This window comes from Macrotis lagotis, chromosome 1, assembly GCF_037893015.1.
Source record: "Macrotis lagotis isolate mMagLag1 chromosome 1, bilby.v1.9.chrom.fasta, whole genome shotgun sequence".
In the NCBI taxonomy this organism is placed as follows: Eukaryota; Metazoa; Chordata; class Mammalia; order Peramelemorphia; family Peramelidae; genus Macrotis; species Macrotis lagotis.
Genome location: NC_133658.1, coordinates 847,741,055 through 847,756,935, shown reverse-complemented (window position 1 = coordinate 847,756,935; position 15,881 = coordinate 847,741,055). Strand labels below are relative to the sequence as shown.

Sequence of the window (15,881 nt, the reverse complement as noted above, 5' to 3'; positions counted from 1 at the left end):
TGTTGATCATATTTTTTGCCCTTTTTTGGATCATTTTATTGATCTAAATTATAAAATTCATGCATCTTCAACTGTACCTCAAAACTGTATTTAGAGCAACTTCAATATTATGTGCACAGGTTTGATCTTTCTTTGAATATAAATTCATTATTCAGTACCTTAAATTACTTGTTGCAGTTATAAAAACAAATTGAGCAGGTGCTTTGTAGTCAAGTCTAAGAAAATGATATTGCAGCTCTTCAGGGTCATTTATTTTTGTTCCTCATAACACTTCTTTCTGGAATCCTCTTGAGAAATAGAGCTTCATTTTCTTGAAGTGTTAGCTTGAATACCAGGTGAGTTTTAGACATGAATGGAAACTAAAATTCAGTCATGGGTTACAATAGATGAGGGAGTAGGAAAATTCAACAGAAATATTTGACTTGATTGAAAACCCAATAACATTTCCTCTTTCACTTTCATAATTGGAAAATAATTCCAAATCCCAGCCGGATATTCTGTGATATTTAGCAAAATGTATCATGTGACTTGCTTTGTAAAATATCTCTCTGACTTATCAGGAAAATTCCAAATTCCACCTTTAGGCACAATAAACATTTTGTTGTAGATACTCTGGTATTAATAAGTGAATTAAGCTCCTTTTAAAATCGAGATAAGACTAGCTGTGTTCATGCAAATGCAGTGGATTCATTTAATCTTCTAGCTGCTGAGATGTTTGATGTACTTAACAAAAGAATCTCCTTTACTAACTGTGTCTTGGAGCTTTAGTAAAGGGGTGAGAGAGGGAGAGAAGAACCAATGGTGTTTATGAGGAATAAATTTTTATTTAGTAACTATCAGCAGGGAATTTTACAGTTACTCAATCTCTAGGTGTAGAGGAGAAGAAATACATTTTGGAATGACCAGTCATTATAGTTAAATTGATTATATTGTTAGTTATTGTCATGAAAGATTTGATAAATGCTACTAACATACCAATGTAAACAACATTAGAAGACTTGTTTTTTTTAATTGAAATTTTATTTTGTTTTTCCAATTACATTCTATGGTAGTTTTTCAACATTTACTCATTTGCAAATTTACGAGGTCATTTTTCTACCATCCTCCCTTTCCTCCCCACTCCCTGGGGTGATAAACAGTTTGGTAAAAGTTGAACATGTATATTTATGTTTGACATATTAGTAAGAGGAATTAAAACTCAAGGGAAAGAAAGAAAATCATGCAATAGAAAGGGGGAAACATAAGAGAAGTTTTTTTTTAAGTGAACATATTATGCTTTCAGATTTCATGGTTTTTTTCCCTCTGGATGTGGCATTGTCCATAGCAGGTCTCTCAGGGTTGTCCTTGATCTCTGAACTGCTGAAAGGAGCTGCAGCCATCATAGTTGATGATCTCAAAGGGTTGTTGCTGTTGTTAATTTGTACAATGTTCTCTTGGTTCTGCTCCCTTCACTCAGCATCAATTCATGTAATTCCTTCCATGCTTCTCTAAAGTTCAGCCAATCATGATTTCTTATAGAATATAGTATTCTATAACATTCAAATACCATAACTTGTTCAGCCATTCCTCAGTTGATGGGTATCCCTTCAATTTCCAATTCTTTGCCACTCCAAAAAGAGCTATTAATATTTTTGACTTTTCCCGTTTTTTTATGATTTCTTTTTCAGATATGGGCCTAGTCTTGGTACTGCTAGGTCAAAGGATATTATCAGTTTTATTGCTCTTTGGGCATAGTTGCAGAGCATTAGAAAACCTCTGTTAAGAAAAGGGGATTCAAGAGAATGTGATGGTGTGGTTGTGCAAGAATTGGAGAGGTACTTGATCTAGAAAAAGAGGAAAGATAGCATGTTACTGAAAAAAAAACAAAAAAGAAAAGAGCTGGGAAACCAGAATTGAGACCCTTTGGGTTTGGATTTAGAAGGCAAATTGCAAGCACTCTTTCCCAAGTTTAGTAAACTTAACAAACATAATTGTATTATTTACATGATAGGAAATTGTTGCATAATGTTAAATTTGTGTAAGTAGTATTAAACATGTATATGTACTTAAGTTTGCTCAGTGATAAATTGTAAGAAGTTTCAAAGACTTGTTTTCAAAGCCTTTAGTCTTGGATTTGACTTGGATTGGGAGGGGATATTGAACTACTTGGGACCCAGTATTTATTTTTAAAAGTATTTGAAAGGCTGTCCTGTAGAAATGCAATTAGGCTTGTCCATAGGAGCACTATGTAGGGACTGTGGAAAAACAGATTTAGGCTGCATAGTTAGAGAAAGTTCCTCACAATTAGGATGGAATAGGATAGACTGGATAGACTAAGTGGGGAAGTGTGGTGGCTTCCTTCCCACTAGCACTTTTCACACAGAAGTTGGTTGGCTACTGCTCAGGTCTCTTAGAAAGGATTCTTATCCAGGTTTAGATCCAGGTTGGATTAGATGACCTCTTGCTTCTTCCTCTACCTGATTCCACTACTGATGCTAAGTTACTCCTTCATCAAATACCTGCTGCTTAGCTCTTTACAAGACTGATTTTTTAAGAATAATTTACTGATTCTTGTAGACACACTTGACAATGTACAGAAGGTAAGAAAAAAAGCTCAGAAACCTGTCTCTTTTCCACTATCATAAATTTTCATTTCTTATTTGAAATTAATAACAAGATACATTTAATATGGTTCATCGGAATACCCTGAAGGCATTTCTGAAGAACTTAGTTCCCTTTCACAGATAAGGAGACTGAGGTATAAATCAACAAAATTCATTGCCCTTTTGGAAAAGTAGAATTATTGACAAAGTTTGAGGTAGCAAACAGTACTTTATATAAACATCCTATTTAGAAGAATATTGATTATCAGAGATATCCAATGTACCATAGGACCATGCTGCCTGTTATGTGTTAAGTGTAAAGGATGGCATTGGGGAAAACCTAGGGAAATCTCATCTTCTTTTACAAATCTTATGCCTAGTCAGCAAACAGTTCTGTAATTCCCTGAAAGTTGAAAGAATAGTTGTGAGACATTAAAGTATTAGATATTTCAAGAAATGACTACAGATTGTGTCTGTTTGAGAAATAAGATTTGCTCTGATTGGTGTTATGTGGCATGTGATCTCCAGCCCTAAAAGAACCATGTGACTGTTGCCCTGAATGTTGTAAGATTAAGTTTATAAGTATTGGCCACCAGAGCAGTTGTGCCATCCTCATGCCTTCTGTGGCTTGCACAAAAGATTTGTTTATTGGTTGCCCAAGAGATTATTTGTTGGTGTCAGGGAAGTCTTGTGACCTTGCGAACAGATGGCACAGGTGAAAGAAACCTTGACTTTACATGTCCTGTCCCCTCATCACCAGCAGCCATTTGTTACATGTGATTAAAAACATCACTAACGAGAATAATTGAACATGCTTTTTGGCAAACACAGTTAGCAGGATGTGACATGACGCAGTACTGCCTTCTTCCTCTACGTGCCATCTCCCTCGAGGCCTGATCCTCTGTGCTCACCCCCATCTCCCCCAAGCCCAGGCTTGTCTTCCAGCTCACCTGCTCCAGATGGGCAGCACAGTAGGGAGGACACTGGCAAAGGCAGATGTGTTTATTTACCGGAGACAGAACTCTGTGCTGTTGCAGATGGCAGTGCCTGGGAGCAAATGGCAGCAAATTTGACACTACTCTACTGCCACCCAGCCAGGGCATCTTGACTGTCAAGAGTTAGCTCCCTTTCAGCAACAGAAAGAGGAAAACCCTAGATGAGATTTCTCAAATGCCTTGAGTGAGCATGATTCTTCTGACCTCTGACCCTGAACAGCAGCTTCTCCACTGTTTCTCTCTTGGCCTAGTATTATATTTTTTGGTTAGAATGACTTCTTTGAGAGACCATCTATTCCTCCTATTTCTCTTTTTAATAGGAAGTATTGTGACTAGTGCATCCAAGTGGAATTACATAAGCACATACTTGTATTAATAGGTGCATGTTAGAAGCTTGTTTTGTCAGTTTGAAAAACCCTCTGTAGAACATATGTGCAAGCCCAGGTCATTTCCCCAAGGAAACCTCTTAGGATTGGGAACAGATTATTAACCCCACTGGAGTCACCACTGATGTTTTTAGTGACTGATTTTATTATCCAGCTGTACAGGGACAGATGTGCATTGACTTGGAGATGGCTTAATTAATATGACAGCAATTTGTACTTATACAGTGTTTTTTCTTCTGGGAGAATAAGATTTTGGACAGTGGCCATTCTAAATACATTTTGCTTTTCCTCTCTTTCTAATTTGACCAGTCCTATAACAGAAGACTTGTTGATTTGACACAATAATAAAATAGCTAAAGTGACTTATCTTTGGAAGCTGCTGGCTTATCTAGGAGTCTCCCATCCTCCTCCTTTTTCTTTAATGTGATGTTTTTCCCAACCCTTAGTGCTGATAGTTAAGAGTTTGCAGGTGTAAAGTCCTCCCTCCTCCTCTTCCCCATCCCTCTCCAGGGGGTTATATGTGAGAAGGTGTTGCTTTCTCACTCAGAGAGCATGTATGTGCTACCCAGTTGAATGCCTACAGAGAGTAGAGAACCCCTGGTTCCTGATTGAGTTGAATTATCCCATTGGAGGGTTGAAATTAAGTTGCCCTATAATCTCACCTGCTAGTAAGGACCTTCATGTCTTCAAAGAGAAACAACTTTATCAGTCACAGGTGACTGCTTTAGCTATGCTTCTTACTGAAATCTGTGCCTTTAAAAGAAAAACTGGTTTTTGATATTTTACTTTTTTTTTAATAACAAGTGTGAAGATGACTATATCCTGAAGCAGCAGAGGGTGTTGGTCTAATTTAATAAGGGAACAATATTGTTTTGCAAACAGTTGTCATTATAAGTTGTAGCATGCTTTCATCTTGAGGATATACATTTGAATTAAAGGAATGGCAATGAGTTCAAAAGGAAATCAAGGGATAAAAAGTCTTCATTGGCTGGTCGTGATTTTGTTTTCAGTACTGAGCAAGTATGATCTGCAGCACAACCAGCAATCTGGAACTGACTGACACCCTTAGCTATATGTTAAGCTAATCATCTTACATCTATTGACTGAAATGCCTCAAGTATTTACACACTTACCCATGACTAGGAAGTCACTTTCCCTTAAGAGAGAATATGAGAACTCATAACCAGTTAAACTGTGGAAATGGATTGTGTTTAGTACATTAAGCCAGGTCTCCTGGGATGGATAGGGTGACTTGATGTCTATGAGTTTTCATGTGAATTATTTGTTTTTCATTATACAACCATAAGTTGTCCATTTCTGTCTGTGGACCTATCATTGCTTAATGTTCATTTGGCAGGTGCATCCATGGTCCCAGTCAGCTTCCACAGTAATAATGTCAATGAGATTTTTGGCTCATGTAGATGAGTCAGCATTAAGGTAACATCCTGGGTTCATAGTTACGTATGTTCCTGATTAACATTCATTGCTTACTAGCCCTTCCTTCTGGTGTACAGTTCTGTCACAAAGCATGGTAACTGTAATATTGAGAATTGGCTTATAATGGGGTAGATAGCTACATTTTCCCCATAACTTAATATTTTAATGGAAAAAGAACCAAAATGGCCCTTTCGCAGCTATCTCATTTGTTTTGCCATTGGATATGCAGCAATTTTATTTTCATGTCATTTGCTGAGTTTAAAGCAGTATTTTTGATTAGCAAGTGAAATTAATGTTGAAAACAAAAACTGTGTTAACTAGTTGGTATAATAAGGCAGCTGTGCCCTGTTGTATCTCAAGTCATTAGATTTTTGAAACTCTTCTAATTACCATGTGGTTCCAGTTTTAACAAGCAAGTTGAGTAAACTCAGAATTGATAATGGCCAGAGATGTAAAATTAACAGACATTTTGAAACCATGGACAGTTGAAGTAACAATGAAATAATTGTATTTTTCAAAAAGTAGAAATATATACAATCCTTGATTTTATTGCCCTTTATAAACCTTAGAATGACAATGTTTGAGAGCAGTTGGGAACTTTCGTAAGCATTCAACACAATCTTCTCCCTTTACAGATAAGGAAAGCCAGATCTGTAGAGATTAAATATCTTACTCCAGTGTCAAGGAAATACAAAAAAAATCAGGATCATCACATATGAAAATAAGATGAGACTTTAGAGATAATCTAGTTCAACTTCATTTTACAAATGAGAAAGCCTAAACTTAGAAAAGAAAGAGAATTACCCAGTGTCAGAAGGGTAGTAAGTGAGATATTCCAGATAGTGACACAGGCCTTCTGAGTCCATTTTTAGCTATGAGGCAGGAGAAGAGAGAGGGAAGAAAACCCTAAAATTCACTCAATATAACTATTTTTGCTGTAGAGATATTTGCCTCATTTTCTGAACTGTCACTAGTAGTAGTTTCAGTTGTTTCTGATACTTCATATTAATTATCTTCACATCCTTCTGAAAGTTTAAGGTTTAATCTTGATTTAGTTAAGCGTTGCTACACTTTCACATGTTCTTTGACTTCTTGATTTAGTGTGAATAAAATTGCTTATGTTTGGAAATATTTCACATACTGCAGAAGATACAGGAATCTAAGCATTGAGAAGCCATCAATTCAAGAAAAAAATGTCTACCTCTATTTTTGTTGTTGTTTTGGAGTGGAAATTTTGTTATAAGAAACTTGCAGGGAGGAAATTCTCACTCCAGAATACAGATAATGTGATTTTATCTTTGAGAGTTACATGACATGGTCAAGTGACTTTCCCAGAGTCATTGCTATTACAGGCATGGCAATAAATTCCTTGTTTCTTGAATCTAAAGGGCCAGTGTGCTCTCATGTGAAGAGGATTGAACTTGAAGACAGAAAACCTGGGGTAGAGTTCCAGCTCCCCTACCTGACCAGCTATGTTAACAAAACATTTAATTTCCCCATCTCATTTCCCTAGCGGCAAAATGGAAATAATGATACTTCTATGTATCTCATAGACCTCTTGTGAGAAGCAAGTGAGAATATGTATGTAAAGCATTCTGTTACCATCAAGATGTTAAAGAAACAAAGGGATATTGCTGCTAGCATCCACTCCATTCCTTCTCATCTGTGGTCCTAGAGGTAGAACAGAAACATCACCAGGCTCCAAATGTGCCAGCAAGAAGAATCCTACAAGGGGCAACTAATATGCTGGCCCTGGAATCAGGAGGACCTGAGTTCAAATTTGACCTTAGACACCTAATACTTAGCTGTGTGACCTTAGGCAAGTCACTTAACCCCATTGCCTTGCAAAAACCAAAAAAAGAAGCCCATTTGAAAAAGGGAAGATTCATATATATAGGTGCTAGGTATTTACTTCATAAAGTAGAAATTCATCCCATCTTCACAGATTGTATCTTTGAGAATGGCACCATTTTACTGCTTGTCCTTCCCAATTTGCTGTTGTAGTGATCTTCTACCATTTGTTCATTACCTATTTAGTAAGAGCTTACCCTCAGCATAGCCTTCTGCACTAGATGTGATTGAGATGATGGAATTGTTCCTGACCTTATGGAATCCTTGTGTATGGTAATGCAGAACAGAACACAGGTAATAAAAGTGCTCTGTGAGGTCCTTAGAAAATATAGCTAATTTGATGTAAAAATTTCCTTTTTGCATAGTTTTTGGATGTCAGGTAGTAAGCACATGGGTTTTTTCTTTTTTTGTGTATTTTATTTTTTTAGAAAGATTTTATTTATTTTGAGTTTTATAATTTTTCCCCGTTCTTGCTCCCCACCCCCCACAGAAGGCATTCTGTTAGTCTTTACATTGTTTCCATAGTACGCATTGATCTCAGTTGAAATCATAGCCTTAAAGAAGAAAAATAATGTATAAGAGATAGCAAAATTACATAATAAGATATTGGGGGGGTTTTTCCCCTAATTTGAAGGTAATAGTCTTTGGTTTTTGTTCAAACTCCATAATTCTTTCTCTGGAGACAGATGGTATTCTCTATTGCAGATAACCCAAAATTGTCCCTGGTTGTTGCACTGATGGAATGAGCAAGTCCATCAAGGTTGATCATCACCCCCATGTTGCTATTAGGGTATACAATGTTTTTCTGGTTCTGCTCATCTCGCTCAGCATCATCAGTTCATGCAAATCCCTCCAGGCTTCCCTGAATTCCCATCCCTCCTGGTTTCTAATAGGACAGTAGTGTTCTGTGACATACATATACGACAGTTTTTTAAGCCATTCCCCAACTGAAGGACATTCACTTAATTTCCAATTCTTTGCCACCACAAACAGGGCTGCTATGAATATTTTTATATTTTTATACAAGTGATGTTTTTGCCCTTTTTCATAATCTCTTCAGGGTATATAGATCAATGGTATAGATCAGTGCTGGATCAAAGGGTATACACATTTTTGTTACCCCCTTTGGGCATAATTCCAAATGTGAGCACATGGGTTTTTAGCATACTTTCAAATATTTTTATCATTTGAACAAAATTAAATTCTACTTTTTAGTTATTCAGGAGCAAAGTTCTGGAAGAATATTAAAACTAAAAAAATAGACATGTGGAAGAGTTTGGTGTGTTATATTTAAATATTAAATTCCCTTTTTTGTGTTTGTGATTCCTTGGTTCTTCATCTTGGCTATTGATATAAGTCTGAAGCATTAAATTGGTTACGTGCAGCTTTTTATATGTCAGTATTCTCTTAGAACTTGTTTTGACTAAACTAGACCAATAGGCATCCTTTTCTTTTGGGAGAGTGAGAACAATAACCAAATGTCTCTTAAGGCTCTGTTGGACTTTTCACCTAGGTTCCATTTCTATTAAGTGCTTACTTGGTACCTAGCCTTGTCATTAGGGATATAAAGTTGAAGTAAGGCAACATTCTTGCTTTCATGGAACTTATAATGTAATAGAAAGGGCAAGGTACGCAGCAAAAAAACAAAAACCCTATATCATAAATTAGAATATGTTTGAAGTGCATTGGACAGGTCACACAACATGAGAGATTCAAAGAGGAGAGGAATATAAAAGCTAGCTAGCTAGCTAGAAAGGTCAGGGAAGGTTTTCTTTTAAGAAGTGTTTCTTGACATCTCTGAGGTACCACCTCACACCTCTCAAACTGGCCAATATGACCAGAAAGGAAAATGATTAATGTTGGAAGGGGTGTGGGAAATCTGGGACACTAATATATTGTTGGTGGAATCCAACTTTTCTGGAGAGCAATTTGGAATTACACCCAAAGAGCAACAAAAATGTGCCTAACCTTTGATCCAGCAATACCACTACTGGATCTATACCCTGAAGACATTATGAAAAAGAATAAAAACATCACTTGTACAAAAATTATTCATAGCAGCCCTATTTGTGGTGGCAAAGAATTGGAAATTAAGTGAATGTCCTTAAGTTGGGGAAATGGCTTAACAAACTGTGGTATATGTATGTCACGGAACACTTCTATTAGAAACCAGGAGGGATGGGAATTCAGGGAAGCCTGGAGGGATTTGCATGAACTGATGCTGAGCAAGATGAGCAGAACCAGAAAAACATTGTACACCCTAACAGCAACATGGGGGTGATGATCAACCTTAATGACTTGCTCATTCCATCAGTGCAACAGTCAGGGACAATTTTGGGCTATCTGTAATGGAGAATACCATCTGTATCCAGAGAAAGAAATGTGGAGTTTTAACAAAGACCAAAGACTATTACCTTCAATTTCAGGGGGAGAAACCATTATCTCATTATGTAATTTTTTGCTATTTCTTACTTATACTTTATGTCTCTTCCTTAAGGATACAATTTCTCTCTCATTGCATTCAACTTAGATCAATGTATACCATGGAAACAATGTAAAGACTAACAGACTACCTTCTGGGGCGGGGTGGGGGGGGGAGAGCAAGAATGGGGGGAAAACTGTAAAACTCAAAAAAAAATCAAAATAAATGTTGATTAGTTGGGGGGGGGAGAAGTGCTTCTTGAGTTAGGCATTAAAATAAGATTTTTTAAAATTGGGAAATGAAGGAAGCCAGTTCTAGGACTAGAGAAATGGACAATAGAAATGCACCAAAGAGCAAAAGCATAGGACAAGATTTGGGTAAATCAAATTCCAGTCTGGCATTGATACAAAATAAAGTAAAAAATGTAACTTAGAGCCAGATTGTAGAGGGACTTCCATGCCTAGCCAGAAATTTTTATTTTATTCAGTAGAGATTGGGCCACCACTGAAGGTCCTCAAGCACAGATGTAATCATGGGAGGATCTCTGCGTTAGAAAGATTTGTCACTTATGTCATGGAACATAAATATAAAGAGAAGAATTGTGAGCTGAAAGGGAATGGTGATACTATCCACAGAAATGCATGTGTTAGGAAGAGAAACTAGTTGAGAAGGAGGAGGATGAGTTTGTTTTGATCATATTGAGTTTGAAGTGTTGGCAAAAACTTCTAGAACTCCAGCTAAATTGTCACTCAACAAGCATTTATTAATTTCTTAAATTGTTCCAACCACTATTTTAAGTGTTTCTGGCAGGAGAGACTTTAGGCCAAGAGGCATAAGTGAAGAGGGAGAGAGTTCCAGGCATGGGGGACAGCCAGGTAAAACATCATCCCGCCTTGGGAGATCAGTGTCACTGGATCAAAGAGTGTTGTGGCTGGGGTGGAAAGGTGTAAGAAAACTGGAAAAGTAGGGGAACCAGGGGAGGGAAGGAACCAGCAGTTATGAAATGCCTTTACAGAGATCTCATTTGGTCCTCACAGCAATCTTGTGAGTAGGTAGTATTATTATTCACATTTTCCAGTTGAGAAAACTGTAGGGGACTGGTTAGCTATAAAGAGCTTTGAAAGCCTAAGAGGATTTTTGAGAGAGCCATACATTTATTGAATGGGGACAGAAGGGTCTTTTAGGAAGAGCAGTTTGACAGCTAAGTGAAGGAAGGATTAGACAGGGCAGGGAGCCCAACAAGCAGGCTAAGCATAGCAGTCTTTTCTCCTGAACCTAAATTATCTTCTGATATTGACTGAGAAATAATAGTAGCAACAAAACCACTGTAATAGAATTTATGTAACACTTCAAGATTTGCAAAATGCTTTACATGTGTTATCTCATTTAACCCATCATACATGACAACTTCATTGGCTTAGAGACTTTATGGTACCCTATCTGACTTGCCCTCGAGATCACTAGAAAGTCTTTAACATACACTGAAAGCATTTACATTTCAAAATTCATTTAGTTTTTTCAAATGAGTAATACTTTCTAGGTGTAGTTGGTAAGGATTTCTCTTATGTTGTCAAGTTCAGAATATGTGAGGCTGGTAGTTCCCATCCTTGTGTGGTAGCCATTGTTTTCTAAAGGTAAAAGCATATTAGCTATTAAACCTGAAAAAGTAGCTTAGAGATTGCATAGTGCATTCAGATTCATTTTATAGAGGATAAAACTGGGACCCAGAGAAATTAAGCAGTATATTCAGGATCATTTGACTAAGTGGGACAAGAGTTCAGGTTCCCAAGGACAAATCTCAATTCCATGGATATATGGTTTAAGTCTTAATAGAAATTTTTTATGGTCATTGACTTTTGGTACTTTGAAGCTTGTTACTGGTATTCTTGGGGAAGGAGATTGAAAATAATTTTCTGAATTTCCTTTTAAAAGGAAAATGACGGGCGGCTAGGTGGTGCAGTGGATAGAGCACCAGCCCTGGAGTCAGGAGTACCTGGCCTCAAATCCGGCCTCAGACACCTAATAATTACCTAGCCGTATGGCCTTGGGCAAGCCACTTAACCCCATTTGCCTTGCAAAAACCTAAAATAAATAAATAAATAAATAAATAAATAAATAAATAAATAAATAAATAAATAAATAAATGGAAAATGACTTCATATACTTGAGAAATTAGTTTTTGGAAAAGTAGGTGATATATAACACCTTCCTTTCCTCATATTCCACTCTTGTGTTTTATATATATATTGTTTTCCAATTATATACAGTAGTAGTTTCTACCTATCATTTTTTTTTGTAAGGTTTTAAATTTTATAGTATTTCCCCTACCCCTCCACAGAAGGCAGTCTGATAATCTTTACATTGTTTCCATGCTATATGCATTGATCAAAATTGAATGTGTTGAGAGAAAAATCATATTCTTGAGGAAAAATAAAATATTAGAAATCGAAATTATGTAGTACATAAAACAACTTTTTAAAAAAGAAATTGAAGGTTGGGGCAGCTAGGATAGAGTACTAGCCCTGGAGTCAGGAGGACCTGAGTTCAAATGTGGCCTCAGTCATTTAACAGTTACCTAGCTGTGTGGCCTTGGGCAAGTCACTTAACCCCATTGACTTGCAAAAACTGAAAAAAAAATTGAAGGTAATAGTCTTTGGTCTTTGTTTAAACTCCATAGTTCTTTCTCTGAATACAGATGGTGTCCTCTGTCACAGATACCCTAAAATTGCCCCAGATTATTGCACTGATGAACGAGCAAGCCATTAGGGTTGATCATCACTCCCATGTTGCTGTTACTGGTGTACAATGTTCTTCTGATTCTGCTCATCTCACTCAGCATCAGTTCATGCAAGGCTTCCCTGAAATCCCATCCCTCCTGGTTTCTAATAGAACATCATATTCCTCTCTTAATCAGAATCTTGCTGTTAGTGAAAGAAGGGATTACCAGTCCAAAAGCTTGTTTCAGAAGATATCTTAAGCAGAATAACTGAATTGTCTCAATCTTATAACAGCTGAGATTTTCTTTCTACTTGAATACAGATAAACAGTTTGTAGGCACTTAAGAAGGAGAACAAGATATATGTATTTCTTCTCTGCGGATACAATCATAACTAAGACTTAAGGCTTAACTAGAGATTTTCAAAAGGAAATATCATATAAATTATTTTTCCCCTTTCCATGAGGTTGGAGGCAAGTATGGAAGACTTTTATTTTCTTATTTGCTACATCCACAGTATCTGATTTTATGTTATAAATGAAAGGGGACCTTAGATTATCAGGAACATCCCACCCAATAAAAGAAGCCCTTCCTGAATCATTCATATTTTTCAGAGTCAGTTACCAATCAGTACTGGAACACAAGGAGTCAGACACCCTTGAAATATCTAAGTAATAACAACAAATTAATCAGGGAGAACTTATTAAGTAGTGAGCACCTACTGTGATCTGAGCATTATTCTAGCTGCTTGAAGTACGGAGACAAAAATTAAATAGCCCCTGCCCCAAAAGAGCTTGCAGTCTATCCAGGGAAGCAGCATGTATACTATCCAAGTATCTATAAAGTAAATACAGGGAAGTAGATGGGATTGGGGAATAGTATTAGGAGCTGAGAATGGGAATAGGAAATGGGGAGAGACACTAGGACCTGAGAGATCAATAAAGGCATAGTAAGAGGTGGTATTTGAGCTGAACATTAAAAGAAGAAAAGCATCGATCAGTCCAGGAGTGCTGTAAAACTAAACCAAGACCAAACAAGGTCAGTGATCCCATTTAAAAATTTAGCAGCTGTCAATGCCTAACCCTGACACTAAGCCCAAGTTCAGAAACTAAAGCTGAAGAGATGAATTAATCGGAAAAATTATTGTAACTGTAAAGATTGCCAAAAGAGGAAGCACATAATGCAAACTGACACTCAAAGGAAATAAAAGGACTTCCAGAAGCAATAGGTTTGTGGGGGATAGGAAGTTGGGAATGAAGTTGAAGTTTTGTTAAATGAAATAAAATGTCTGGAAGAAAGAATTGGAAGAATTAATAACTTAGAAGACAAAGCGGTAAAAGTTACCCAAGTAGTAGATTTCTTTGAAAACTAGATAAGACCAGACAAATCAAATATTCCATGAAACAGCTAGAAATATTAGAACAAATTCAAAAGATTGAAAATATAAACTATCTGATATAAAATACAACTGGAAAAATAAGTAAAGATGAGGTCTTTTAAGAATCATTAGATTGGGGCAGCTAGGTGGCATAGTGGATAAAGCACCAGCCCTGGAGTCAGGAGTACCTGGGTTCAAATCCGGTCTCAGACACCTAATAATTACCTTGCTGTGTGGCCTTGGCCAAGCCACTTAACCCCATTGCCTTGTCATTAGATTCCATTACAAAAAAATTTAAACCTAGGTCTATATTTCAAGAAATCAAATGAAAATTGCCTGTATTTATTAGAACCAGCAGGTAAAATGGAGAGAAACCAGCAATGTGGGGGGACAAGGGAGGGTGGTGTTGGGACAAAAAAAATCTTTTGCCATAATCTAGAGCTCTACAACATCAAAGAAAAAGTACTGCAAGGATTAAAAAAGAAGCAGCTCAAGTACCTAGGAACCACAAAAGATCTGGCAGTTTCTAGTATAAATGATAGAGGATTTCCCAAAAGGCAAAAGAATAAAGAATAACAACTTGCAAAGCCAAGAATACTCAATAGGAAGAAAATGAATCTTTAATGAAATAAAGAATTCTGATGAACAGAATTAAAGCATTCCTGATGAACAGACCAGAGAATAGGACCCTTGAAATACAAACTTAAAAATACAGAGAACTCTAGAAAGCTGAATTTTATTTAAGCAATTAAAAAGAACTATGAAAAGATAATACTGACATTTTAATGAAGGTTCTCTTCAGAACCTTCAGAGGTTTTTGAGAGTTAAATAAGAAACTGAAAAGACTTGCATGTGGACTAATTCTGTTTTGAAGGTTTTAAGAGGGTAGAGAAAAGGTAGGGTGAAAGGAGTAGAATGTGCTATTTATCAAAATTGAGCTGCATGAGAAAAAATTTAGAAACAAAAGAACAGGGGCAACAGACATCAGACCTCACTTTTATCCAAAACATACCTAGGAGAGTTGAATACACACAGCAGTTTGGTATGGAAATAAAACTCAACAGGTAAACAAGTAGGTATAGGGAGTAAAGTTAATTAACAGGGAGGATGACATTAAAAAAGCAATAATGTAAGACAAACCAACTTCTGGACTTTTCCCTAGAAAGGAAAAGAAACAACTAGATTCAAAGATGGGGTGCTTATCAACTGAGGACTGACTAAACAAATTGTGGCATATGAAAGTAATGGAATATTACTGCACTGTGAGAAGTAATGGAATAGATAGTTTCAGAAACCTGGAGAGACCTGTATGAACTGATAAGAGTGGAACCAGCAGAACCAGATTAACAATTTATTCAAAGACAAGAACGTTGTAAAGAAAAACAACTTTGAAAGATCAGCCTTGTCCCCAGAGGTCCTGTGATAAAGCTTGTTATTTACTGACAGAGAGGTAATGGACTCAAGGTACTCAGCCCACATGTTTAGTCATTGCCAAATGATATCCAGGATCTACATCTCTTGCCTACATCCTTAACATTCATGTCATCTTTACCTTACTTCATTCCTTATCAGGTCTTACTTGAACTACTGTAGTAGCCTCTGAGTTGGTCTCCTAGCTCCAAGCCCTCCACAAGGCAGCCACAGTCATTTTTCTAAAATACAGTTCTATTCATTTCAGTGAATGGGTTTATTGAGGTACTCAGGAACTCCAATATGGCTCTATTTCCTCTAGAATCAAATATAAGTTCATATCTTTGGTCTTTAAGCTCTTCATAATAGCGTTCCTTCCTACCTTTCCAACTTTTTTTTTTCCCCCATTACCACCTTCATTTCCTTTAGGACACAATTCAAGTATTACCTTCTATATAAAGTCTTTCATAGTCCTTCCAGCTATGTATATGTTATATATACACTTAACTATGTACACATGGCCTCTTGTTAGAATATAAGCTCTTTGAAAGAAAGGACTATTTTACTTTTGTATTTTGTAGTAGTTAGCACATTGGCTAGCATATAATCAGTGTTTAATAAGGTTTTTTTTTGATTGGGTGAAGGTTTTTGAGACTTGGAGCCAATAGGAAGGAAGAGATCGAATATTAGAAGGAGGAAAATCA

General features: G+C 36.7%; 1 protein-coding gene across 1 annotated transcript in view; it reads left to right on the top strand.

Moving 5' to 3' along the window:
• PSMB2 (proteasome 20S subunit beta 2) overlaps positions 1 to 15,881 on the top strand; it is a 39,968-nt gene that overhangs the window by 12,165 nt on the left and 11,922 nt on the right. The window lies entirely within an intron of this gene.